At 37.6% G+C, this 27,903-nt stretch overlaps 1 long non-coding RNA gene across 1 annotated transcript; it reads right to left on the bottom strand.

The window, feature by feature from the left end:
* Positions 1 to 8,349: 8,349 nt before the first annotated feature.
* LOC129619581 (uncharacterized) lies at positions 8,350 to 24,918 on the bottom strand. Its single transcript, XR_008697942.1, has 4 exons — positions 24,342 to 24,918; positions 21,906 to 22,055; positions 13,216 to 13,293; positions 8,350 to 8,929 (listed from the first exon to the last, which is right to left on the bottom strand). It is a non-coding gene; the product is annotated as an uncharacterized LOC129619581 (long non-coding RNA).
* Between the last annotated feature and the right edge of the window lie 2,985 nt (positions 24,919 to 27,903).

Here is a 27,903-nt window from a genome sequence, read left to right as displayed (position 1 = left end):
ATGCCAGCAGTACTTTTTTCCCCTGAAAATACTTAAATACATTTGTCAACAAATTGAAATGTGATTCATTAAAAATGGACTTAAGAGAATATTTGTACCTGTGAATATTTCTGTTGTGCTATATATGTGTCATCAACCATACTTAATGAGTTTTTCCTTTTATTATTTGACATACAAAAATATGACATAAAATTGATAAAACTGTGTGGACACGTTTTTAATAATCAGAAGTCCCTTGTTTGTTTATATTTGAAGTCTGTTTGAGATTTTATCTACTTGTGGCACTCTGACAAGGTGTTAAGTCGTTATGAATCTCTGTCTCTTCTGCTCTAAAATGAGAGTAATGCATAGTCATATCATGAGTTTTTATGATGATTAAATAAAATAGCATATTTAAATTAAAAGTCATATCTGAGGCATCACACATGGACATTTTCATTAGGAGGATATTTAAACACTCAGTAACAGTGGTTGCCTTTACGTAAAGGTCCTGAGTAGCTGGAAAACAAGTAGGTAGAAAGAATTATTTTCTACTTTAACATTTTTTTTTTAATTTAAGCTTATCTTTCGCTTTTGTTCAGTTTCATTGAAATATAGTTGACATATACCTGTGTGTGTGTGTGTGTGTGTGTGTGTGTACATATATCAGATTAAGGTGTACAGCATAATGGCTTGACATATATATTTGAAATTATTACAGCAATAAGTTTAGTTAGCATATAGTATCTCATGAAGTACAAAGAAACAGCAAAAAGAGATTTTTTTCCCTTTGGGATGAAGACTCAGGATTTATTTTCTTAACAATATTTGTGTATATCACATAGTAGTGTCAACTATAGTCATTATGCTGTGCATTACACTCCTAGTACTTATAAATGGAAATTTCTACCTTTTCTTGAATTTCCCTTGTCCCTAACCCTTGCTGATGGTAACCACAAATTTGTTATCTATTTCTTTCTTTTTTTTTTTTAATTTTCTCTTTTAGATTTTATGTATAAGTAAAATTACATGGCATTTGTCTGCCTCTGTCTGAGTTTCATCATTTAGTGTAATACCCTCCAAGTTCATACATTTTGTCACAAATGGCAAGATTTCACCCTTTTTCATTCCTTTTTTATGGCTGATTAACTTTGTCTTATATATCTATATATATCTATCTATAACATCTTCTTTGTTCATTCATCTATTAAATGGACACTTAGGTTGCTTCCACATCTAGGCTACTGTAAGTAATGCTGCGATGAACACTGGGATGCATATATCATTTTGAGTTAGTGATTTTTGTTTTCTTCATATAAATGTCCAAAACTAGAATTGTTGGATTATGTGGTAGTTCTACTTTTATTTTTTTGAAGAACTTCTATACTTTATCCCACTGTGGCTGTACCAATTTATATCCCATGAAAAGTGCATGAGGTTTTCCATTTCCTTTCATTCATTTATTCATCTTGAATGACAATGACCTTCAATTTTAAACTCATTCCAATAACAAGACTTTAATATTTGCTTTGTATGAAATTCTCTTTCTCAGATATCCACTTGGTTTATTTTATCTTCCTTGACAATCCTTAAAAACAGCACCTGAATCATGCTTTCCATTATTCTGTTCATCACTATCTGACTCTTTATAATATACATATTTGCTTATCTCTATATTATTTACTTTTACCATGAGAATATGAGCTTCACATGGATAGGGGCTTGCTTATTTGTTTATAGCTATGTAACCAGAGCCTTGAATTATGTGTGACATATTGCATATGATCATAAATATGCATGAATAAGTCATTTAATGAGTAATATATCACAATATGTGGTATTTATGTTTGTCATTAAATATTATTTTCAAATATTCTTTAATTTTGATAAGTTGTTTCCTGTTTATGAAAATTTAATACATTCCTTGCTTTGATTTCAAATATTTTGACATTTCAATTAATGGTATAATGAACATCTCTGTACATGAACATTGTTGCCTAATTCTGATTGTTTCCTTAGGATAAAGTCTAGAGTAGAATTCCTTGATCAAATAATTAACATTCCATAACTTCTTAAATATTTTGCCACAGCAGGAAATTCATTGCAAGAGCTAATCCAATACCTTGTTGCTAATACAGATACAAGAGATATTTAATTGAACATGTAGGTTTTTGAGGGAAAAAATAGGATGAGATGCAGAAGGAGCTCAGAGAAACATGGTGGTCTAGGGTAGGTTTCTAGGGTAGGTAAAAAGACACAACTTCTTTCTTACCACTTAGCCAAGCCTTTTCGATATTTCTTGCAAAGTTAGTTTCAGTTCCGTTCAGTTGCTCAGTTGTGTCCGACTCTTTGGACCCCATGGACTGCAGCACGCCAGGCCTCCCTGTCCATTACCAACTCCCGGAGCCTACTCAAACTCATGTCTATTGAATTGGTGATGCCATCCAACCATCTCATCCTTTGTCATCCCCTTCTCCTCCCGCCTTCAATCTTTTCCAGCATGAGGGTATTTTCCAATGAGTCAGTCATTTCTTCGCATCAGATGGCCAAAGTATTGGAGTTTCAGCTTTAGCATCAGTCCTTCCAATGAACACCCAGGACTGGTCTCCTTTACGATGGACTCGTTAGATCTCCTTGCAGTCCAAGGGATTCTCAAGAGTCTTCTCTAACACCACAGTTCAAAAGCATCGATTGTTGGGCGCTCAGCTTTCTTTATAGTTCAAAGTCATTTTAGTGGTGCTGAATTCTTTGGGCTTTTCCTTTTCTGTAGAACTCTGTTTCAAATCTGAATAGTAGCCTTCCTGGGTAGTCCATTCTTGCTTGTAGATTTCCCCCTACCAGTTTAAATATATTGTGACATTCCTTTCTGGTCTGCAAAGTTTCTGCTAAAAAACATACTCATCAAAGATAAGGTGTCCATATGTGCGTGGGTTTATTTCTGGGCTTTATATTTTGTTCCATTGATCTATATTTCTGTCTTTGTGCCAGTACCATACTGTCTTGATGACTGTGGCTTTGTAGTAGAGCCTGAAGTCAGGCAGGTTGATTCCTCCAGTTCCATTCTTCTTTCTCAAGATTGCTTTGGCTATTCAAGGTTTTTTGTATTTCCATACAAATTGTGAAATTATTTGTTCTAGCTCTGTGAAGAATACCGTTGGTAGCTTGATAGGGATTGCATTGAATCTATAAATTGCTTTGGGTAGTATACTTATTTTCACTATATTGATTCTTCCAATCCATGAACATGGTATATTTCTCCATCTATTAGTGTCCTCTTTGATTTCTTTCAGAAGTGTTTTATAGCTTTCTATATATAGGTCTTTAGTTTCTTTAGGTAGATATATTCCTAAGTATTTTATTCTTTTCGTTGCAATGGTGAATGGAATTCTTTCCTTAATTTATCTTTCTATTTTCTCATTATTAGTGTATAGGAATGCAAGGGATTTCTGTGTGTTGATTTTATATCCTGAAACTTTACTATATTCATTGATTAGTTCTAGTAATTTTCTGGTGGAGTCTTTAGGGTTTTCTATGTAGAGGATTGTGTCATCTGCAAACAGTGAGCGTTTTACTTCTTCTTTTCCAGTTTGGATTCCTTTTATTTCTTTTTCTGCTCTGATTGCTGTGGCCAAAACTTCCAAAACTATGTTGAATAGTAATGGTGAAAGTGGGCACCCTTGTCTTGTTCCTGACTTTAGAGGAAGTGTTTTCAATTTTTCACCATTGAGGATAATGTTTGCTGTGGGTTTGTCATATATAGCTTTTATTATGTTGAGGTATGTTCCTTCTATTCCTGCTTTCTGGAGAGTTTTTATCATAAATGGATGTTGAATTTTGTCAAAGGCTTTCTCTGCATCTATTGAGATAATCATATGGTTTTTATTTTTCAATTTGTTAATGTGGTGTTTTACATTGCTTGATTTGCGGATATTGAAGAATCCTTGCATCCCTGGGATAAAGCCCACTTGGTCATGGTGTATGATCTTTTTAATGTGTTGTTGGATTCTGATTGCTAGAATTTTGTTAAGGATTTTTGCATCTATGTTCATCAGTGATATTGGCCTGACAAAGGAGGCAAGAATATACAATGGATTAAAGACAATTTCTTTAACATGTGGTGCTGGGAAAACTGGTCAACCACTTGTAAAATAATGAAACTAGAACACTTTCTAACACCATACACAAAAAAAAAACTCAAAATGGATTAAAGATCTAAACGTAAGACCAGAAACTATAAAACTCCTAGAGGGGAACATAGGCAAAACATTCTCCGACATACATCACAGCAGGATGCTCTATGACCCACCTCCCAGAATATTGGAAATAAAAGCAAAAATAAACAAGTGGGACCTAATTAAACTTAAAAGCTTCTGCACAACAAAGGAAACCATAAGCAAGGTGAAAAGATAGCCTTCAGAATGGGAGAAAATGAAGCAAATGAAGCAACTGACAAACAACTAATTTCAAAAATATACAAGCAACTCCTGTAGCTCAACTCCAGAAAAATAAATGACCCAATCAAAAAATGGGCCAAAGAACTGGACATTTCTCCAAAGAAGACACAGATGGCTAACAAACACATGAAAAGATGCTCAATATCACTCATTATCAGAGAAATGCAAATCAAAACCACTATGAGGTACCATTTCATGCCAGTCAGAATGGCTGTGATCCAAAAGTCTACAAGCAATAAATGCTGGAAAGAGTGTGGAGAAAAAGGAATCCTCTTACACTCTTGGTGGGAATGCAAACTAGTACAGCCACTATGGAGAACAGTGTGGGGATTCCTTAAAAAAACTGGAAATAGAACTGTCTTATGATCCAGCAATCCCACTGCTGGGCATACACACTGAGGAAACCAGAATTGAAAGAGACACGTGTACCCCAATGTTCATCGCAGCACTGTTTATAATAGCCAGACATGGAAATAACCTAGACGTCCATCAGCAGATGAATGGATAAGAAAGCTGTGGTACATATACACAATGGAGTATTACTCAGCCATTAAAAAGAATACATTTGAATCAGTTCTAATGAGGTGGATGAAACTGAAGCCTATTATACAGAGTGAAGTAAGCCAGAAAGAAAAACACCAATACAGTATAATAACACACATATATATATATATGGAATTTAGAAAGATGGTAACAATAACCCTGTATACGAGACAGCATAAGAGACACTGATGTATAGAACAGTCTTTTGGACTCTGTGGGAGAGGGAGAGGATGGGATGATTTGGGAGAATGGCATTGAAACATGTATAATATCATTTGTGAAACGAGTCGCCAGTCCAGGTTCGATGCACGATACAGGATGCTTGGGGCTGGTGCACTGGGACGACCCAGAGGGATGGTACAGGGAGGGAGGAGGGAGGAGGGTTCAGGATGGGGAACACATGTATACCTGTGGTGGATTCATGTTGATATATGGCAAAACCAATACAATATTGTAAAGTTAAAAAACAAACAAAAAAACATACTCATCATCTTAGAAATTGCCTCCCTTCTGGCTCAGATTGTAAACAGTCTGGCAGCAATGTGGGCTTCCCTGGTAAAGAATCTGCCTGCAGTGCAGGAGATGCAGGTTCAATCCCTGGATTGGGATGATCCCCTGGAGGAGGGCATGACAATCCACTCCAGTATTCTTGCCTGAAAAATCCCATGTAGAGATGAGCCTGGTAGGCTTCAGTTCATAGTGTCACAAAGAGTCAGACAGGACTGAAGTGACTTAGCATGTACAGGGTTCTCTAGAGTAAGTATTTGTACACAGAAGTTAAAACACATGAATTTGATCAGCTATCAACTACACAATTATGCAGAGGGAAAGATTATTACCATTGTAGATGGGTGTGTCAAAAACGCAAGAAGACTATAATAGTTTAAGGTAGGTTTGGGATAGCCCTTGGATGTGCAGAAGCCAATGACTGCCTGAATAGACAACAGAATTAAGTGCCCAATAAACAAAAATGATACTTTACTTTAGACGATTATACAATCAAGATTAATACTAACCTAAAGGGGTTTCTTGATTGTGCTATTTAGCTTACCATATGTAGACTAAATTGCTACCTAATGGCCCACTATTCAGCATAAGGAAATTAAAAACTAAAATTATGTTTTTGTGAACTCTTCTTTATTTCATGAATATAGGAGTATTTAATTCTCCCTTATATTATTAATACATAGATATTAAGAATTTAAAAAATTTCTCTGCTTTCCAAAGCTAATTTCGAATTCACTTAATCATGCTAGCAAATTAATCAGCACTATGTGCTCCATTTATTAAACACCTATTAATAATAAGTGAAAGAGTGTGCTTGATGTCGTCTGAGTTAGAGTAAGTTGTCATTCCTGTCCTTAGAAGATTTTAATCTCTTGTGAAGAAGGGATATAATTACAGAAAGTAACCAAGTACATGTTTAAGAAAAGAGAGAGCATTGAAGTAAAGAATATAAACATCCTTACAATAAAGACAGAAATATGACCTGAATTTGAAATGGAAAGGATAGCTTAATTTTAATTTCCATGTAAGACTCCATGGCGAAGGTAGGACAAGCAGGATTTAGGTTAAATCAGTGGAAGAAAATAGACTTTTCAGGAGAAATAGCTATTGAAAGATGTAATAAGAATACAAAGACAAGAAGTAGGAAAGAACAATGCCCACCTCATGGGGGCAGACATGGATGGTAAGTGTGGACAACCAAAAGCAGAGGACATTGGAAGATACGATAGAAAATATGTGGAATATGGGCTCAGACAACTCATAGAAGACTGAAAGCGTGACTTTGACTTCAAAATGGTTTTGACAAATCAGGATGCATGTGACATTTTAATAGTGATGCAGATGTCTTCATAGACAGCTGTAAAGACAGGGGTCGGTCCATGAATGAAGTTAATCGACACTAAAGGATTTCTTTCACCTTAAACCAGAAGGTTCATAAAATGTTTAGCTCATGGCTGCATTCAAAGCACAGTTAGGATAAGGGGACTGTACAAGCAGTAAGACAGACCCAGTATAATTTAATGGGGTAACAATATTTCATAAACTCCAAGGTTGTGATTCTTAATCCTGCTCTTACAGTTAACACAGCATGTGGCATTTCTGCATTAATTTCTCTGGTTATAAAATAGCTGTTTCCCACGACTCTCTAGGGGATAGTACAAAATCAATTGAATAATGACAGATAAGTACTTTGAGCTTCTTAGTGAGAGAACTAAATCTCATAATTGCCTTCTCCAGCCACCTTCATTTTACTTTACAGAGTGAACAGGAGTACGTATAAGAGATGGATTAATCTTATCCTTCTTCATTCTCCCTTCATTTTATCTTAAGAAATTATACAAAAAGGGAATTGTTACAGAAATTCAGGATACAAAATTTTTGTTCATAAATGATAAACATAAGTCATATATTAATAAAATCATTCAAATGATACATTTAAGAACTGAGGCATAAGTCTTTATAATCAAAATATGCACATATAACATACCTGAAGTATGCTTTTATGTTATATCCACCATTAGAATAATTTATACATGGTCTTTTAATTTTCCGAAAAAAAAAAAAAAAAGATAGATTTTCACTGATTCACCTATATTTTTTGTTCCAGATTCAACTTTTCTCCATAGCTCACATTTAAAAAAAAAATTGGTTAAGTTTAAATGTACTGTCCTTGGGCATAGAACATTTCTCAGTGTAGCACTAACAAGTTTACTGTATCTGTTAAGGTTATTTTGAGCACATGCAATAGAAAGCAATAGACCTTGGCCTACTTAATTAAGTACAAGGAGATTTATTATGAGTTTGCTTGGTGCTCAAAAGGCAATGAAAAAGAAGGGAATCAAAACTTCTGAAAAGGCAGGTACTAAAACAGCTTCAGGGACAAGGAACTCCTTGTGCTTTAACCAAATCATTGCCATCAGGTTGCCTCCCCTCTCCTTAGATCCCAGCCTGTATCTCTCTGTCTATGATCTAAATTCCTGGCTGGGAGTAAATCTGACTGCCACTTTGAATCTAGCTCTAATGGTTTGATTCAGTCAGGTGCAGAGGGCAGGCTCAGGTGTTTGGGGCCACATCCATAGTGGGAAGATTTTTTAGGCGCCCAGGATCCATCACTCTAGTTCTTATGATCAAAGGCATTTTTAGCTCTGTTATTATATATAAACTCTACTCCAGTTTATGCTAAAGAGGATTTGAGTAAAACACCTTTAATAGCAGCATTATTGGAAGCATAATAAAGGGCAACTGTAAATAAATTTTGTCAGGAGTTAAGCCAATCTATACAAAAGTCACTTAAATTTATTGAATGGTTGCTACTCTTTAAAAAATGATTGAAAAGTGGAATATTATAGAAAGTAAAAGGCAAGAGTGGGTATGTAAACTGTATTTTAATTAAAAAATAAGAAATAGAGAAATAAAGAAAACACTGTTATAGGAGCTAAATTCCAATGTAACATGTAAAGTAACTGAAAATGTACTCAGTAGATATACTAGTTCAGTTCAATTGCTCAGTCACGTCGGACTCTTTGTGACCCCGTGGACTGCAGCACGCCTGGCTTCTCTGTCCATCACCAACACATGGAGCTTGCTCAAGGTCATGTCCATTGAGTCAGTGATGCCATCCAACCATCTCATCCTCTGTCGTCCCTTTCTCCTCCTGCATTCAATCTTTCCCAGCATCAGGGTCTTTTCCAATGAGTCAGTTCTTCGCATCAGGTGGCCAGAGTATTGGAGTTTCAGCTTCAGCATCAGTCCTTCCAATGAATATTCAGGACTGATTTCCTTTAGGATGGACTGGTTGGATCTCCTTGCAGTCCAAGGGACTCTCAAGAGTCTTCTCCAACACCACAGTTCAAAATATCAATTCTTCGGTGCTCAGCTTTCTTTATAATCCAACTGTCACATTCATATTTGATTATTGGAAAAACCATAGCCTTGACTAGATGAACCTTTGTTGGAAAAGATATAATGAGGGCCTTATACATGGACATAAAAATACTGAAAACACATAATATATAATATGAAAGAGACACTTCAGTATGTTAGCTAATATCACTTCATATGTATTATAGAAACTTTCTAAGAAAGGAGCCTAGAACTGGAATGCTTAGATTGTTTTCTTAATAAAAAGATGGAACAGACATGTGGAGGAGTATCCCTGTACGCCAAGGAGGTATGCAGCTGGATGGGAATCTGAGGCTGGATCTCAGGACAGAACATTTGAATAAATGGAAAGATGATCATAACTGATGTTTCTGTGGAAGAAGTTGAAAGTTCTCAGCCCTGAAAATAGTTCCAAAATATCAATTGTGAAGCTGTCACAGAAGGAAGATACATCAGCAATGTAGGACTTCAAATGTCTTGACATCTGCTGGAAGTCTTATTGTGCTAAAAGCAGCAAATCTGATAACTCAGTAATGGTAGATAATGTGTTATCTTCAATACTGCATCCCCACAAGTCAGCGTTCTCCCACAAGACCCATCCTCCAGCCCCCCTAAGACCTGTGTGTCTCCATCCAGGAATCCTACTCTCGTGTACACAAACCCCTCATCAAGCTACTGTCTTCTTTGTTGGCTTTCACTAGCACTGGATCTTTCCTAAGAGGGTGGTTGTACTTTCGTTTTTTTTTTTTTTAGGGTTTTTATAATGCAGGTTGTGGAGGCTACATTCTTGCTGTTTCCAAACCTTTACAACCCAAAGCTCATATAAATAGGCATTCTGCTTTGATGCTTACACCAGGCTTTATTACATGGGTCCTTCTCTCACCTGTCATCCACCCACCACTTGTCAGTAGCCTACCCCTAGGACCATCCTCCCCCAAGTCTTTAACTCTAGTCAACAGTTTTACCCTGTGCCTTAAGCTCTTACATCATTCTGGCCTTTCCATGGACAATCTTAGAGCATTCTGATTCTCTCTCTTTCTTTTTTTTTTTGCCTCCAATTTTCAAGATTTTTTTTTCCTTTTTCACACCAGCCATTTCTCAACTTTCACAGCCTGAAGTGGGTTTTTGTGATAACATTTTGCTTTTGGAGTCTGATATTCTATTTTCTATTTTTTGAAGTTGCTCAACCCCTTAATATCTTTTTTCTGACCATTGTGAGAAAGCCTGTTTGACTATCTTATTTTTCCCAGTTTGATCCTGATCCATCTACTCATTCATTCTCCTGTCAGCCATCTCATCTCCTAAGTCTTCTTTCTTCACAGCTCTCATCTGGCTAGTTAACTAACTGATTTCTCCACTCATATTTATGTTGTTGAACAGAGAGGGGGAAAACTCACAGTTTTCAATAATTTGTGATTAAAAACTCAGACTTTCTAATCTTATCTGGTCTATAAAAACTGTCCAGGTTTCCTATGAATGATGCTAGACAACTCGTTTCCCACTCACTATAGGTGCCATATTCAACCTTCATTTCATGAAGACACCCAAACACATCATCGCCTCTACTTCAAAGAGAAAATAGAGGATTAAACTAAGAAGTTATTAATGTTTCTTGTTCCTTTGATATTTTGAGGAAAGTAGCACAACTTCTTATCAAAAGTGACTTTGAAGTGTAAGGACTGTTAAGGTCATGTAAGAAAAAGCACTGATGTAGATGATTCCAGGGTTGGTTCATCTGCATACTATTGTCATTAGAGAACCATCCACTTTGGACCATGGTGAATAGATTCAAGCATGAACCCTCACAATCTCTGACTTCTAGTCTTCATGACTCTATATAATTTCCTTCCCTGGGGTTTGGGTGGGACTTGTAACTTGCTCTAAACAATAAGATATGGCAAAGGTGACAAGATGTCGCTCCTTTGATTATGGTATGTAATGTTGCTCCTGGATGTACTTTGGAAACACTCCTTGTGAGCTTTGAGGAAGTAAGGAGCCATATTGACTCCCTGTCAGAAAGCTGGGCATGGCCTTTAGGAGCTGATGGGCAACTCTGGCCAACAGGCAGGAAGAAATTATATCCTCAGTCTACAACCACAAGGAAATGAATGCAGAGTACAACCTGAGTGAAGTTGGCAGCATAATCTGCCCCAGTAGAGTTTCCAAATGAGGACACATGTAGAAACCTTAATTGCTTAAAAAGTCTACCCGGTAGCCTTCAACCAAAAGATGCCATTTCATTTATACTTTGAATGATAGTACTAAAGAAGTTTGGAAGCAATTACCCTGAGGAGAGTACCTGCAGTATGATAAGACCTGCATCTAGAAAATAGGAGATTTATGAAAGCTATTTTTCAGGGCAGAAATGAACAGCATTTGAATTACATGGGATTAGATAATATATTAAACATCTCCTGCAATATATATGCAATTTTTTGGTGGCTTGAAAATACCCTGTTTTTACAGTCCACCATATTATGCAGAGCTGAGTGAATATAGTGGGAGAAAGAAAAGTAGGACTGCTCTTCCATGAATGGTTTGGATAGGGATCTGAGTTATCAAGGCCATGTTACAGAAATTGAGTTTGCAACAGGGCACACAGGACTAAACAAAACAATACTCTGTCACCAAACCAGGAACAATGGCAGTCCAAAGCAGGGCTTGTTACCTGATTGGACTTTCCAATTTTCTTCCCTTTGAGACAGTTGAAGTATGGATAGTTCCTTCCCAGAATCACATAACATTATTGGGTAACTTGTGTGTGTGTGTGTGTGTGTGTGTGTGTGTGTGTGCATGTGTGCATCTGATATTTAGGTAAAGGAGCTGTGAGTCCTCCATTTTGGTACTTTCTAGTACAATTCACCTGACTAAAAAAGTTACAATGAAGAGTGCCCCTCACTACCCTACTCTATCATATTGCACATGGATTTTAGTACATATCCTTGCTACCCCCTCTCAGCCAAACCAAATATAACTAGTATTATATTATCAAATACAGATCTAATTATATCCACTATAATATTCAACCCCTTTTGGGAAGTATGTTGTAATTCAAGGCCAACTTATTTATCATTATTATTTAATTCATCCTCAGTTTATGCAAGAGAATATTTACTTTGTTATATATTTAGAACATTCCATATTTCTTTAATACCTATTTACTATTCCTGAATTATATTTGTCTGGAAGAAAGGCAAATCAAATTTTAGTATACATTCCCAAGACATGAAATATTTGTTAAAAGGAAATAATATGAAAATTCTCAGAATATCCTTTTTGTATCAATATACAGTCCTAAGTCGCTTCAGTCGTGTCCGACTCTGTGTGACCCCATAGATGGCAGCCCACCAGGCTCCCCCGTCCTTGGGATTCTCCAGGCAAGAACACTGGAGTGGGTTTCCATTTCCTTCTGCCATTTCCTTCTCCTATGCATGAAAGTGAAAAGGGAAAGTGAAGTCATTCAGTTGTGTCTGACTCTTCGCAACCCCATGGACTGCAGCCTACCTGGCTCCTCCATCCATGGGATTTTCCAGGCAAGAGTACTGGAGTGGGTTGCCATTGCCTTCTCTGAATATACAGTGAACTGAGATGTACAGGGGTTATACCATAGTTATTTGTTGAATAATATACAACAAATAACTATGGTATAACCCCTGTATATCTCAGTTCTTTAACTGATATTTGAACAGCACCATGAATGGAAAGTAAATACTATTTAATATGCTCCTACTTTCTCCCTTCTGGCTATCCCTTTCTCCTCATCATCTGCCACGGTTGTCGCATTATTCTCACATCTCAGCTCAACAAAATGTTTTCAGTAAATTATTCCTGACACCTCAGAATAGATGAGTCTGTCTCATGGATACTCTCAGTGCAGCTCTTCCTTTGCCTTCAGAAACTCTAAAACATTGTTTATGCCAGAGCACAATTTAATTATTTCCTGGGAAAAGGAAGATCTCTACTAAAATCTTCCTGAGTCCACAGCTACCAGAAATGCAAACCACAAAAAAGCACATGCATTCTGCATTAGGAGTGGAGTGCAGTTTCTCAACTTGGTGGTAAAAATGTACCAAATGGGCAGGGAGGGGCTATGGAAAGATTGGTAAAGTCTGCAGAGGTGTAACAAGGTGTAGAGGCAGGTCCTTTCAGAACCATTATAAGTAGCTTGATCCACTTCTCCCTGACTTGACACAAATAAATGACTTAGATGCAACCATTTGATTCCTTACGTTTGATTACTCTGGAAAGTAGATGTCCTTTTCCCCTAAAATACCAAGACTCCCAGTAGCATTCCTCATGCTCTTCTTCCCTGGTGTATCAGGTACAATAGTGCTTAGAAAAGTGGTTGTACCTGCTTCTTGGTCCATTGGAGAGGCAGAGTCAAGGTAGAGCAGGCAGCAGGGCAGCAGGTCTCCCCTTGGCAACTTTTCTTATTGTGGGAAAAAAATCAGATCTCACTTTTGTATTAAATGCAGGAATATGAAACAAGTTGTACTTTATGGCCACCAAACTCCCTACATATTTATAGTTATGTTATTGAAACCAATGAGGTCTGTAATTTTTAATGCATTTAAAGTTCTGCAGCCATGTGGGAATTAAATTTACTTTTCTTGTGTGTGAAAATTCAAGTAGAGGAAGAGTTAAATGCTTTTAAGGTGTCTAATTCCCCAAGACTGATCGCCTACACACCCCGTTATTTTTTCTGTGGTCTAATTGTCATACCGCCCTACAGCATCACTAAAGGTGATTCTAGACATGCTAATGAGTTTTGAAGACTCAAAATAAACAGTCCAAAAGAAACAGTTCATTCTCTCCTTCCATCTCTAAATATTAATGCTCCAAATCCAAAGTTTTACTTATACTGCTTCCAATAATCCCTTTTCTTAATCATCTCCTTGTCACCTTATTTTCCCAACATGCTACCAAAGGCATATTCAAGTAAAACTGAAGTCAAGAAAAAAGTTATGTCTACATTAATTTATTGTAGAGTTTCTCATTTTAATCATATCAAAATTGATTACATTTATATAGGTTCATTTTTCAAACTGAGTTCAGTTTATCTCTTTTGTGCTTACTGTGATTCTAAAGGAAAATTCAAGCAATGATTCATATCATCATGAGCTATTCTCTACCCTCTAAATTTAATCCTCTAAGCAGTCAGGCAAAGGAAGTCTCTTTGACATTATTTGTAGAAACATTTACTTATTTCTGCTCATCTTATTCTTAGTATACTTTGGAAAGTGAAATCTAGAATTTTGTATTTCAAACACAGAATACCTGCTCTATAGGAGGAGTATTATACTTTAAAAGTAAAACTGTTGTTTCTTTTGAACTTTATCCATGAAATATAAGCCCCAGAAATGACATAGCTTGTCATTCATATTTTTTAAAGTTTTTAATAAATACTTATGAAAAACTTCATATGTGCCACCAGCTTCCCTGGTGTCTCAGACGGTAAAGTGTCTGCCTGCAATGCAGGAGACCTGGGTTCAATCCCTGGGTTGAGAAGATCCTCTGGAGAAGGAATGGCAGGCCACTCCAGTACTCTTGCTTGGAAAATTCCATGAATGGAGGATCCTGGTTAGGCTACAGTTCATGGGGTCACAAAGAGTTGGACACGACTGAGCGACTTCACTTTCCTTTCCTTTCCTATGTGCTAACCCTTTTGGACCCAACTGGTACACTGAAGAAGATTCTAGTAAAGTTCTGTGCTCTGCCTAAGTAAACTTTGTGCTGCCCTTGATTCCCCAAGGGATCCAGCATGAGGACGCTTTCTTTACGCTTGCATCCTATCCCTGCTAGAGGAAGAACGACCGCCAAGCAGACCTGGCCTCCTCAGTGTTTATACCCACCAGCTGCATCCTGGCTCTGACCACATCCCAGCATGCCTGATATTTCTCCCTCATTGACTGCTTGGCTCATTTCTCTCAGAAATATTTCAAGTCTCTTCAGCTCATAGGCTTCCAGTTTTTTCCTAAATATCAGTGAGATCAGAGCTCTTACTTCACTGAGCATTTTGATATAATTCAGAAGGAGTCCTTTGTTTTCTCAGTCCTCCTACATTTTTCATCAGTCTTCCATACAGTCTCAGAAAAGAATGGAATGGAATTGCCCAAAATATAAAACTAATTTTGATGCCATTTTTTGGGTATCCTGAAGAACCCTGAATGAATGCTAATCCCTTCAAGCATTTTAAGTGGCATCCTCCTAATTTTTTTTTTTTATCTCCCATTCATTCAGTTAGCAAATATTTACTCAGGATCTACTATATTAGGCAGTGGGTCTAAGGAAGAAAAAAATGAGACATTAAGGAGTTCACAAACTGCTATTTAGATAGTCATTCTACTGTGTGATAAAGGAAATAAGCATACTAGCAAGTATTGAACTCTGACTATAGACAAGCATGGTATTAAACTATTTAATATAATTTTAAAACAAACCATGACAAAAATTATGTCCAAGAAAATTCTATGTTTATATTATTTCTTCCAACTCTGAGACTGACATTTTGTGGGGTTCTATAACTTGTCAAAGCATATTTAGAGAGTGGCAGAGTTGATATTCAAACACCTGATTTTCCGACTCCAGGATTGATGTACTTGAAGTATCATATTATCTATACAATAATGGGCTATACAATGTACTATGGGAAAATAGGAATGTCTAATCCAGACTGGAATACTTCAAAAGTCCCTACAGAATAGGTTATACCTACACTGCTTTACTAACTGAACGATTTAGCTGAAAGAGTACATAGGTCTTCCTCTGCAGGGCATTACTAGTAGAAGAGATAGTACATAGCAAAATGGCTGTTAGCAGAATCAACAGAGAAAATATAATATTAGAAGATCAAAGAGTAGAAAAATAGGAGTGGTGGCAAATTATGTCAAGAAGTAGCCTGGGATTTTGTCTGTGAAGTCCTTCTTTGACACAATGAGTTTAGATTTTATATATTATATAAGAAGTATTGGGAGTCAGTACCATTTTAATAATTTCCAAGGTCAGACGTGCATTACTTACTCATACTGAACTTAGAATGGAAGAGGGGTAATGGAGAGAACCAGACAAGAAGCAGAGACAGACCATTGTTCCAATAATCCAGGTGAGAGGTGATTAATGGTAGCTCCGCAGGCAATGGCATTGGCTTCCAGCAGACCTGTACTGTTATTCTGGCTCTGCCACCCCCTAGCTGTGTGACTGGGGGATGGTTTTTAGCCTTTCCAATTTCTCAGTTCCTTAGATGGTAAATAAGGGTAATAACTCTTTCATAGATTTGTTGAAAGGGAAAAATGTGGCATTCCATGTAAGCTGCTTAACAGATGGCTTGACACATTTTAAGTCTTTAACAAGTCAGTGACATTATTATTAATGATGTTAAGTTTACTTACAAAATCAATGTTAATTGCCCTCTTGGGGAGTGGAGCATGGAGCATTAGTTCATGTTTTGGTCTTAGAAGTCAGGGTCAAATGTTGCCTGCTGATGGAGCAGGTTAGACCACTGGATTGCAAAAATTTCCACTCACAAAACATATGTAGCAGGTGGCAATTTTAGTGCACAAACCCAACATACATTTCATAGTAAAACTGCATCAAGTCCTCTCTTGATGTGAGAATATCAGCCTGAAGTACCTTTGGGGCTTCCTCTTCCCCATAGTGTCCCATAGGTCACCAAGAATCTGAGGAAAGTGCCAGGGTCCTTTTCTTTTTTTCCCCCAGGTAATTGTTTTTATTACTCAGTTACTAAATTTATTTTTTAATTTGAGGAAAATTGCTTTACAATGTTGTGTTGACCCTGCCACACAAAAATGCGAATCAGCCATAATCACACATATATTCCCTCCCCGTGTCCCACCCCTCTAGGTCATTAGAGTGTTAAGTTTCTCCTTGTATCATACAGCACCTTTTCACTAGCTATTTATTTTACTCAGGATAGTGTTTATATGTTGATGCTACTTTCTCCATTTGTCCCACTCCTTCCTCTGCCTATTGCATCTACAAGTCCATTCTTTATATCTGTGTCTCCATTCTTCCCCTACAAATAGGCTCATCAGTACCATTTCAGGGTCTTAATTCATAGTGATGCTATAATTTCTTTGGATTCTTCTGCTCCCCAGTCTAATGACCAGAGAGAATCTTTAGATTCTTGTCTGTTTTCAGGACAGTGGGCTCAAAGCTATCCATTGTGGTAGCAACAAACCCCAGAAACTCTGTTTTCTTGGTTGTTACTTGTTTATTCCTGGTCAGCTGGAGGCCTCTGCTCTGCATTGCGAACATTTTGGGACCCAAGAAAATAGATGGTTTTGGTGTACCATGGGAGAGGGAAAGAAAAATCATCATGGATCCCTACTTAACTTTTAGAGTGTCTACCAAAAAGTGGCATGTTACTTCTTTAGTTAACGTTGGTCAAATAAGGGCATACTTAAATCTCAAAGAGCAGCAAAATAAAACCCCACCATGTACTTAGGAAGAGAGCCAGGTATGTTTGACAGATGTCAGTCACACTCTGCTTCCACAAACTTGCACATGTTGACCTTTCAGTCTGTCCTTTAGTTTGGAAAAACACAGTGTACAGCCTCTACTGTTCTCCTCAACAAACTTGGATACCCTTCACACTTGCTGATGGGGACTTTGTATCTATCATATACAGAGAACATCTCCAAGTCCACACCCATGGGATCTCACTCTTCCTAGAGTGGACCATTTCTACTCTCCACTCAAGTTCTCTTTGCTTTACTAAAGTTTTGGTGTAGATAACTTCTAAATGTCTGCAATTCTGTTACCTCATCACAGCTTTTTAAAACACTTAAGACTTTAACTATCAATCACTATTGCTACCCTTCTCAATTTTCCAAGCAAAGAACTCTGGAATGAGAATTAAGACAAATTTTATGAAGCACAAGAGGGAAAAATGCTTCTGAAGTGAAGAAAAATACAAATTATATTATTAAATAAGGGAAGTTTCAAAAATGCAACATCTTGTGCCTATTATGGAAAACAGTATGAAGGCTCCTTAAAAACCGAAAATAGAGTTACCATATGATCCAGCAATCACTTTCTGACATATATCCAGAAAAGACAAAAGCCATAACACAAAAGACACCTATACCCCAATGTCCATAGCACTGCTATTTCAATAGCCAAGAACTGGAAACAATATAAATGTCCAGCAACAGGGGAATGGTTAAATAAGATGTGGTATGTGTATACACACACACAAACACACACACACATGCACACACACACACACACACATACACACAATGGAAAATTACTCAGCTATAGAAAAGAATGAAATAATACCATGGATGGAGAAAGAGATTATCATACCAAGTCCAACAAAGAAAGACAAGTATTACATCATATTACTTATATGTGAAGTCAAGAAACACCAGGAGTAACAGGCAAATTTGGCCTTGGAATACAGAATGAAGCAGGGCAAAGACTAATAGAGTTTTGCCAAGAAAATGGACTGGTCATAGCAAACACCCTCTTCAAACAACACAAGAAAAGACTCTACACATGGACACTACCAGATGGTCAACACCAAGATCAGACTGATTATATTCTTTGCAGCCAAAGATGGAGAAGCTCTATACAGTCAACAACAAGACCAGGAGCTGACTGTGGCTCAGATCATGAACTCCTTATTACCAAATTCAGACTTAAATTGAAGAAAGTAGGGAAAACCACTAGACCATTCAGGTATGCTATGCTCTACTATGCTATGCTATGCTGTCACTTCAGTCGTGTCCGACTCTGTGTGACCCCATAGATGGCAGCCACCAGGCTCCCCCATCCCTGAGATTCTCCAGGCAAGAACAGTGGAGTGGGTTGCCATTTCCTTCTCCAATGCATGAAAGTGAAAGGTGAAAGTGAAGTCGCTCAGTCATGTCTGACTCCTAGCGACCCCATGGACTGCAGCCCACCAGGCTCCTCCATCCATGGGACTCTCTAGGCAAGAGTACTGGAGTGGGGTGCCATTGCCTTCTCCGATTCAGGTATGACCTAAATCAAATCCCATATGATTATACAGTGGAAGTGAGAAATAGATTTAAGGGACTAGATCTGATACAGTGCCTGATGAACTATGGTTGGAGGTTCATGACATTATACAGGAGACAGGGATCAAGAACATCCCCATGGAAAAAAATGCAAAAAAGCAAAGTGGCTGTCTGAGGAGGCCTTACAAATAGCTGTGAAAAGAAGAGAAGCAAAAAGCAAAGGAGAAAAGGAAAGATATTAGCATCTGAATGCAGAGTTCCATGGAATAGCAAGAAGAGATAAGAGAGCCTTCCTCAGCAATCAATGCAAAGAAATAGAGGAAAAGAACAGAATGGGAAAGACTAGAGATCACTTCAAGAAAATTAGAAATACCAAGGGGACATTTCATGCAAAGATGGGCTCGATAAAGGACAGAAATGGTATGGACCTAACAGAAGCAGAAGATATTAAGAAGAGATGGCAAGAATACACAGAACTGTATAAGAAAGATCTTCATGACCCAGATAATCATGATGGCGTGATCACTCATCTAGAGCCAGACATCCTGGAATGTGTGGACCTTAGAAAGCATCACTACAAACAAAGCTAGTGGACGTGATGGAATTCCAGTAGAGCTATTTCAAATCCTGAAAGATGATGCTGTGAAAGTGCTGCACTCAATCTGCCAGCAAATTTGGAAAACTCAGCAGTGGCCACAGGACTGGAAAAGGTCAGTTTTCATTCCAATCCCAAAGAAAGGCAATGCCAAAGAATGCTCAAACTACTGCACAATTGCACTCATCTCACATGCTAGTAAAGTAATGCTCAAAATTCCCCAAGCCAGGCTTCAGCAATACGTGAATCGTGAGCTTCCTGATGTTCAAGCTGGTTTTAGAAAAGGCAGAGGGACCAGAGATCAAGTTGCCAACATCTGCTGGATCATTGAAAAAGCAAAAAAGAGTTCCAGAAAAACATCTATTTATGCATTATTGACTATGCCAAAGCCTTTGACTGTGTGGATCACAATAAACTGTGGGAAATTCTTCAAGAGATGGGAATATCAGACCACCTGATCTGCCTCTTGAGAAACCTATATGCAGGTCAGGAGGCAACAGTTAGAACTGGACATGGAACAACAGATTGGTTCCAAATAGGAAAAGGAGTACATCAAGGCTGTATATTGTCACCCTATTTATTTAATTTATATGCAGAGTACATCATGAGAAATGCCGGGCTAGAAGAAGCATAAACTGGAATCAAGATTGCCAGGAGAAATATCAATAACCTCAGATATGCAGATGACACCACCCTTATGGCAGAAAGTGAAGAGGAACTCAAAAGCCTCTTGATGAAAGTGAAAGTGGAGAGTGAAAAAGTTGGCTTAAAGCTCAACATTCAGAAAACGAAGATCATGGCATCCAGTTCCATCACTTCATGGGAAATAGATGGGGAACCAGAGGAAACAGCGTCAAGACTTTATTTTTTTGGGCTCCAAAATCACTGCAGATGGTGACTGCAGCCATGAAATTAAAAGACGCTTACTCCTTGTAAGGAAAGTTATGACCAACCTAGATAGCACATTCAAAAGCAGAGAGATTACTTTGCTAACAAAGTTCTATCTAGTCAAGGCTATGGTTTTTCCTGTGGTCATGTATGGATGTGAGAGTTGGACTGTGAAGAAGGCTGAGCGCCGAAGAATTGATGCTTTTGAACTGTGTTGGAGAAGACTCTTGAGAGTCCGTTGGACTGCAAGGAGATCCAATCAGTCCATTCTGAAGGCGATCAGCCCTGGGATTTCTTTGGAAGGAATGACGCTGAAGCTGAAATTCCAGTACTTTGGCCACCTCATGCGAAGAGTTGACTCATTGGCAAAGACTCTGATGCTGGGAGGGATTGGGGGCAGCAGGAGAAGGGGACGACAGAGGATGAGATGGCTGGATGGCATCATTGACTCGATGGATGTGATTTTGGGTGAACTCCGGGAGTTGGTGATGGACAGGGAGGCCTGGAGTGCTGCGATTCATGGGGTCAGGAAGAGTTGGACACGACTGAGCGACTGAACTGAACTGATGAATGGATAAGAAAGCTGTGGTACATATACACAATGGAGTATTATTCAGCCATTAAAAAGAATACATATGAATCAGTTCTAGTGAGGTGGATGAAACTGGAGCCTATTATACAGAGTGAAGTAAGCCAGAAAGAAAAACACCAATACAGTATACTAACGCATATATATGGAATTTAGAAAGATGGTAACAATAACCCTGTGTACGAGACAGCAAAAGAGACACTGATGTATAGAACAGTCTTATGGACTCTGTGGGAGAGGGAGAGGGTGGGAAGATTTGGGAGAATGGCATTGAAACATGTAAAATATCATGTATGAAATGAGATGCCAGTCCAGGTTCGATGCACGATACTGGATGCTTGGGGCTGGTGCACTGGGACGACCCAGAGGGATGGAATGGGGAGGGAGGAGGGAGGAGGGTTCAGGATGGGGAACACATGTATACCTGTGGCGGATTCATTTTGATATTTGGCAAATCTAATACAGTTATGTAAAGTTTAAAAATAAAATAAAATAAAAAAAAAAAAAAAAAAAAAAAAAAGGAAGAGTCGGACACGACTGAGCGACTGAACTGAACTGAACTGAAAAAATAATACAAATGAACTTATTTACAAAACAGGAAACAGATTCAAACATAGCAAACAAAAAATTGTCAAAAGAAAAGGAGAATGGATAAATTGGGAGTATGTGATTAATAGATACTGCTATGTATAAAATAGCTAGGCAATAAAGATCTACTGTATAGTATTGGGAAGCATATTCAATATATTACAGTAATCTATAATGGAAAAGAATCATTATATATATATATGTATATATATATTCAGTTCTTAAGTCATGTCTGATTTTTGTGGCCCCATGAACTGTAGCATGCCAGTCTTCCCTGTTGTTCACTATCTCCTGGAGTTTGCTCAACCTCACATCTGTTGAATTGGTGATGTCATCCTATCATCTCACTCTCTGTTGAGGAGAACGGGTTTTCCTCCTACCTTCAATCTTTCCCAGCATCAGGATCTTTTCCAATGATCAGGCTCTTCATATCAGGTGACCAAAGTATTGGAGCTTCAGCTTCAATATCAGTCCTTCCAATGAATATTCAAGGTAGATTTGCTTTAGGATTGACTAACTGCATCATTTTGCTGTACAAATAAAATTAACACAACATTGTAACTCAACAACATATAATTTTTAAAAATTTAACATTTTAAGCAACATTATATAAGCTATTTTTTTTTTTTTTTTTTTTTACTTAAAATTTTAAGTGACACAATAGCCACTCTGGTATTTAGGCCACCTAGATAAGCTACAATCATCCAGCTGAGACTTTGATGTTATTTACTTCTCCATTCAGTACAGATAGAAACTAATCCTCTCCTACAATTTTATTGCCTTTTGGTATTACATAACTTTGTTTATTAATAACTATAAAGATCTGATATACCACTATATTTGCTGGGATTTTAGATGTTAAATACTTAGCATTCTTTGCTAACACTTGCAACCTTAGGTGGCTTAAACAGGCATTTAAGAAAGTTTCACCTCATCTGTGTGTGGTAACACTGATGAATTATTTCAGAACAGATGTTAACATTTAACACATTTACTTCTTGGATGTTCATTTGAAAAAGAAATCTGTAAGGCTGTAAATAATCTGACTGACAGACTGGAAAGAAGAAACATATCTATATTTTTTCTATCAATTAAACACCTTTGATTTTAGAGTCAATGTCTTCAGTGACGTCTTTTAGAGCTGTTAAACATTGTTCACGTCTCTTCAATTACTCTTGCTAAGCATTTAATAACTCCATAGGAAGAAACTGTGTTCCCACTCTCAGTGGCTACACAGTTCCCAGTGCTAATTCTTTATACACTAATTCTTTACTAATATATGTGTGTGTGTATATGTGTGTATATATATATATACACACACTAAGTCTGTACTAATATATATATATATATATATATACACACACACACACACACACACACACACACACACACACACACACCTTAGAGTAAAAGTCTGTCCTGAAGAGAGGAGTGGATTGGGATCCCACAAATCATATGTGGAATAAGGAAATGAATCTCAAACATCAGTGTGAATCAAAATCAACTGGCATGTGGGTAGATTAAAACAGACTCGAGTTTCTGATTCAGCTGGTCTGGGGTTGGATACAGAGCTTATCTCTAACAAGAGTCCAGGAGGTACTGATGCTGAGGCTTCTAGTCTGAGAAACACACTGTAACATCAAAAGAGTTAGCAGCCCATCTCCTAGCTTCTATTAGAAGACATGAACCTAATTTCAGTGGGTATCTCGCTCCAAGTTGCAAAACTACCTCTTGATCACAAAGAGGTGAGAAGTTAGTTTTTCATCTGAAAAAAAAAAAAAAAGGCATTCAGATAATACAGATGGTCACCTCAATTTCCAGGTAAAATTAGGATGAATTGTGGGTGACAAATGGTGTTGTCAAGTTCTCTTGAGGACCAGTTTTTTTTTTTTTTTTTAATTTTTTTTAATTGGAGGCTAATTACCCTACAATATTGTGGTGGTTTTTGCCATACATTCACATGAATCAGCCATGGGTGTACATGTGGACCAGCTTTGTTTACCTTAAAGATATGTGAATAATGGATTGCGGTTGAAGTTGATTGCCTACAATACTCAGCACATTCTGGTTTAATGCTTATTCAACAATAAAAGTGTTTTCTTTCTCTAAAAAAGAATTCACTGATGTTGAATATAAGTTTACCCAGTTGTCTTCCCAGGTTAAAAATTGTTCAATAATTGAAAAAGTCATGGGGCTCTTGCAAATTCAATAAACATGATTTTGTTTTTTAGAGATGTAGAGCAAAGATTCTAAGTAGCTCTAAAAATGAGAAAAAATTGTTTAATTTCATTTAATTTCAATATTTTGATGCAGAAAGCTTCCCCCTTTCATGGGTAATGAACATCTCTACTTAAAATATTTCATCATTACAGGGAAAATTGCTCTCAGAACTTTACTATGAGAACCTCCTAGCATGCTATCTTATAGAAATGCATTCTTCACTCTTGACCCTTTAGGAAAAGGATGTCAAAGGGCTGCCTTTCTTCTTGCACAGAGAAGGAGTCAATGACACCAAAAGTGTCCTTGAAACTGTAAATACTTTTTGGGAAGCCATAGTAGAGCAGACATGCTCATCATACCAATTTTTTTTTTTTTGGGGGGGGGGGGGAGCTGGATATTGCCATCAGTCAAAAAGTTTTACTACTCACTGATCCTATGTCCAGTGCTTTATTTTTTCCATCTTCAGATCTAAACAAGATCATTAACTTGTTAATGAGTGGAAATGTTGCCTGGCAGCTAAAAAGAGGTGGTTTAATTTCACGTTGCTGCAAAATGAATGATCACACAAATAATGGATGAAAACAACACACACTTACTCTTATATTTCTTGATCAGGAATCTGGACACAGCTCCCTGGATTATCTCCTCAGGATCTTATGAGGGTGCAATGAAGGTGTTGGTCAGACTGCATTCTCACCTAGAGGATCAGCTTGGGAAAGATTATCTTCCAAAATCTCTGCAGTTGTTAGGAAAATTCAGCTTCCTGCCATTGTGAGGTTGATGTCAGAGTTTTCTTCTTGGCTGTTGCCTCCCTTCCAGGGAGCCTCTCAGTCCCTTGCTCCACAGCCCTCTCTGTTGCCTTTTTACAATGTGACAGCTCACATTTTCAAAACCAGAGGAGGAGAGACAGCTCTTCTCATCAAGGATGGTCCCATTCTTCTAAGTGCTTTCAGCTGATTAAGTCAGGCCTTCCCAAGATGACATCTTTTCAATGAGTTCAAGTCAACTGCTTTAGGACAATATATTAATTTGCAAAATCCTCTCACCACTGCCTATTCCACTGGCTAGAGGCATGTCCCACCACACTTGGGGTAGGGGAGAGAATATGGGTGGAAGCTCAGAGTGCAGACAGCATAGATTCCATCTTAGCCTTTGCCTTTTACATTAAGTTTAGATCACAGATTATTTTTGTGACAAGTAAATCTGTGATGAGGTGGAAAAGCGGTTTAAACTAGTGGTTAACAAAAGGAAGCGAACTTGAGATTGTTAGAACATGCTCATAACTGCCTTAAACCAGGGTTTATAATTTAATTGTCTTTGGGTAGAATTAGTGCCTCAGTCTGTTTTCAATGCTCCCAGGTGATTCTCTGTTTAATTAGGTGAACACAAGTGCTTTCAATACTTGGAAAATTTAGAGAACTAAAGTGCTTACCCAACAGCCCACCTCTTTCTAATCTCATTGAAAGACCCTAAAATAAGTGAGACTGTCTAATTCAACACCTGCAGAAGGGGCTATTTTAATTTGAGAGTCATTTGTACTCACATTTTGGTGAGACCTGAGGTGTCTAGGAGTTAATTATTTAGTAAGATGAAATGTTTAGATTAAAAAAAAATAGTTCATTTGCTTCCTTCATACCATCCTAAAAATTTCAGCTGGGGGTAGATGTATACATTTAAAAAGAAAAGAAAACTATAATAAATCCTGTGACCATGTTGTATTGAAGTTGGAGTATCAGTGTAAATTCACATTTGTATGTGTCCACACTCTCCACTTTGCTGGGAGAAACATCAACAACCTCAGATATGCAGATATCACCCCAATGGCAGAAAGCAAAGAGAAATTAAAGAGCCTCTTGAAGAGGATAAAAGAGGAGAGTGCAAAAGCTGGCTGAAAACTCAACATTCAAAAAACAAAGATTATGGCTTTCAGTCTCACTACTTCATGGAAAACAGATGGGTAAAAAAGTGGAAGCAGTGGCATATTTAATTTTCTTGGGCTGCAAAATCACTGTAGACAGTGACTGCAGTCATGAAATTAAAAGATGTTTGCTCCTTGGAAGAAGGCTATGACAAACCTAGACCGTGTTTTAAAAAGCTGAGACATCGCTTTGCTGACAAAGGTCCTCTAGTCAAAACTATGGTTTTTCCAGTATTCATGTACAGATGTGAGAATTGAACCATAAAGAAGGCTGAGCAACAAAGAATTGATGCTTTCAAATTGTGGTGCCGGAGAAGCCTCTTGAGAGTCTTTTGGATAGCAAGGAGACCAATCCAGTCAATCCTAAAGGAAAACAACCCTGAATACTCACTGGAAGGACTGAAGCACCAATACCCTGGCCACCTGATACAAATAGCCAACTCACTGGAAAAAGACCCTGATGCTTGTAAAGATTGAAGGCAGGAAGAGAAGGGGGCAGTGGAGGATGAGATGGTTGGATGGCACCATCAACTCAATGGACATGAATTTGAGCAAACTCCAGGAGATAGTGAAGGACAGAAAAGCCTGGGGTGCTTTAGCCCATAGGGTTATAAAGAGTTGGACACAAATTAGTGACGGAACAACACACTTTCCACTGAATGAGCCTGGGACCAGTTATACCCCAGTATCAATGAGCTCATTTAGTGCCTAGATCTTGGCTTCTAAACACCACTGTCACTAAAAGGAACCATGTATTCTTAAAATATGTGGATAATTCCAGGAATGGCATTGTAAATGCCAGACATGAGCTGGAAAGCTCATGAAAAATATCCTCAAAGAACACTGGGGACTTGTTAACAGAGCCTGAAGAGTTTCCCACTGTTGAAACCAGAGACAATTTAAATTTCAAAATAAATATATAAAGAAATGAATAAATAAATGAAGGGAAGATAAATTTTTTCCTTATAGTAGAAAGCCATGTAATAAATATATAAATAATTTAAAACTTCACTATTTAGTAATATCATAGTAATTGATACATGCAAGAATTATCCCTGAGTCCTCAAAATACTGGGTGAAAAATTTTGATGAGAACTAGCATATTTACATAATCTCAAACTGTATGAACAACCAAATAACAGCAACAAGAAATTAATTGCAAAAGGAAAAAGACTACCGTTTAAGTGGAAAATGACAGCAGATGTGACTCTAAATCAAGTGGTTAAGATAGCATTACCAGTATTGAGACAAAGTCAAAAATAGGATTCAATGAGATAAAGCACAGCCTGAATTGTCTGAATCTAATCATGATGAAATACAAAACAAACTGAGTGTCTTTCTATGAAATAACCCTGCAGAAATATATATATATATATATATATATATATATACACACACACACACACACACACACACACACACAAGCATCAAGGGTGAATGGTTTCTGACTGAAGGAGAGTGAAAATCTATTCCATTTTGAAGCATAGTGAAAAGACACGACAGCTAAATGCAACTGGCCAACTTTGTTTGGATATTTTATTATACATACTATTAGACCACCTGATCTGCCTCTTGAGAAATTTGTATGCAGGTCAGGAAGCAACAGTTAGAACTGGACATGGAACAACAGACCGGTTCCAAATAGGAAAAGGAGTTCGTCAAGGCTGTATATTGTCACCCTGTTTATTTAACTTATATGCAGAGTACATCATGAGAAACGCTGGACTGGAAGAAACACAAACTGGAATCAAGATTGCCAGGAGAAATATCAATAACCTCAGATATGCAGATGACACCACCCTTATGGCAGAAAGTGAAGAGGAACTCAAAAGCCTCTTGATGAAAGTGAAAGAGGAGAGTGAAAAAGTTGGCTTAAAGCTCAACATTGAGAAAACGAAGATCATGGCATCTGGTCCCACCACTTCATGGGAAATAGATGGGGAAACAGAGGAAACAGTGTCAGACTTTATTTTCCTGGGCTCCAAAATCACTACAGATGGTGGCTGCAGCCATGAAATTAAAAGATGCTTACTCCTTGGAAGGAAAGTTATGACCAACCTAGATAGCATATTCAAAAGTAGAGACATTACTTTGCCAACAAAAGTTCATCTAGTCAAGGCTACGGTTTTTCCAGTGGTCATGTATGGATGTGAGAGTTGGACTGTGAAGAAGGCTGAGCACCGAAGAATTGATGCTTTTGAACTGTGGTGTTGGAGAAGCCTCTTGAGAGTCCCTTGGAC

This window comes from Bubalus kerabau, chromosome 9 (genome assembly GCF_029407905.1).
Source record: "Bubalus kerabau isolate K-KA32 ecotype Philippines breed swamp buffalo chromosome 9, PCC_UOA_SB_1v2, whole genome shotgun sequence".
Lineage (NCBI taxonomy): Eukaryota > Metazoa > Chordata > Mammalia > Artiodactyla > Bovidae > Bubalus > Bubalus kerabau.
Note: the sequence above shows the minus strand (reverse complement) of the source record. Positions and strands in the feature narration are given on the sequence as shown.